Source organism: Sinocyclocheilus anshuiensis, unplaced genomic scaffold (genome assembly GCF_001515605.1).
Source record: "Sinocyclocheilus anshuiensis isolate Anshui unplaced genomic scaffold, SAMN03320099.WGS_v1.1 scaffold293, whole genome shotgun sequence".
NCBI classification, from domain to species: domain Eukaryota; kingdom Metazoa; phylum Chordata; class Actinopteri; order Cypriniformes; family Cyprinidae; genus Sinocyclocheilus; species Sinocyclocheilus anshuiensis.
The window spans coordinates 262,752-264,250 of NW_015540858.1; the positions used below are offsets into that span (position 1 = coordinate 262,752).

At 30.3% G+C, this 1,499-nt stretch overlaps 1 protein-coding gene across 1 annotated transcript in view; it reads right to left on the reverse strand.

Annotated features, from left to right (window-relative positions):
- The window catches only part of LOC107687923 (piezo-type mechanosensitive ion channel component 2-like), a 91,512-nt gene that overhangs the window by 44,696 nt on the left and 45,317 nt on the right, over positions 1–1,499 (reverse strand). The window lies entirely within an intron of this gene.

A 1,499-nucleotide genomic window follows, 5' to 3' on the forward strand; every position in this document is an offset into this window, starting at 1 on the left:
TATATATATATATATACACACACACACACATTACATTTATACAATTATATGTAAAATTTACAATAAAAGACATATTTTTAATGCAAAAATACAATTAAATATAAATTACATTTATGTACATTCTATCTATAGAATTATAATAAAAACTAAATTAAATTTATATATATTACACATACAAAATTATATACAATTTATAATAAAATACGCTTAACGTTATGCAAAAAATACAATAAATTAGGGATGTGCGATATATATCTATGATAATATCGCAATTCTTGTTTAAATAATATGCGATTTGACATGATCAAGTATACTGCAAAAACCAAACAAAAACACACCCAGAGTGCACGCATAAACTAAGGGGGCAAATATGCCCCCGTATGACTTTTATATGTCTTTTATATTTATCATCTGATATAGTTAATATCACACGAAGAGTGGCGTTTTTCTCCAAATATCAGTATGATTGCAAATGTGATATTGATTTTATAAAACAGTCCAATAAACAAGTTAATATTAACTGGATTACATTTTAAACTCAAGTTCCTTTTTTTTTTGCTCTATTTCGTCAACGAAAATAGTTTCTCACAAAGCCACAGCAGAACTGTTTTGCATCTCGGAACGACTCACAATGATGTTTCGTTACTGAATCAATGAGCCGTTTGAACGAATCGGTTGAATGAATGACTCAATGACTCACTCAGGCAGTGATTTGCTGCCACCTACTGGCGATTTTAGGTTTATATTTAAAGTATATTGTCCCTTTTTTTCCCCAAAAAATCATTTCAAATATCTGTATTCAACATTTTGTTTCTAAAACATCAAAACATTATTAATGCATTTGTAACTGCAGGTTAAATGCATTCATGTCCTGCATTAAACAGTCTGTGTGAATGCATCTAAATGCCACTTCAGATGCAGATTCTGTGCCACCTCTGCATTGCAGACACAAATTTTGTTGATACTGATTTGATTGGTAACAGTGCTATAGTGTCTTACTATTTGAATTTATTGATTAAATGTAAGAATTTGACACAAAAGATGATGCATACATTTAATTAGGTTAGAAAAATTGGCCTTGTAAAGGTAAAAATGCCAAAATGTAAAAATCAGTTTAAACGTACTCCTGCAAACTAATCACCGCATAGAATATCAAAAGCTTTGGGAGTCAGCTGTCTACAGCAGTCCTAAACTTGCCAAAATACCAGCGCAATAACGCTCAGCAAAATATCGTCTAATTATCGTTATAAAAAAATTCCAGAAAATAGCGAGATATAATTTTTTGTCATTATCTCACACCCCTACAATAAATTATATATATTTTGCATAAAATTGTATACTGTATATACAAGGTTTAGAAATGCTTCTCATTGCAAGTTATTACAAGGGAAGATGTTTGGCATACCGAATGGTTCAATATTATATTGAGAATTGTCTCATCCCTATATATTTATACACACACACACACAAACACACACACACAGACACACACACACACA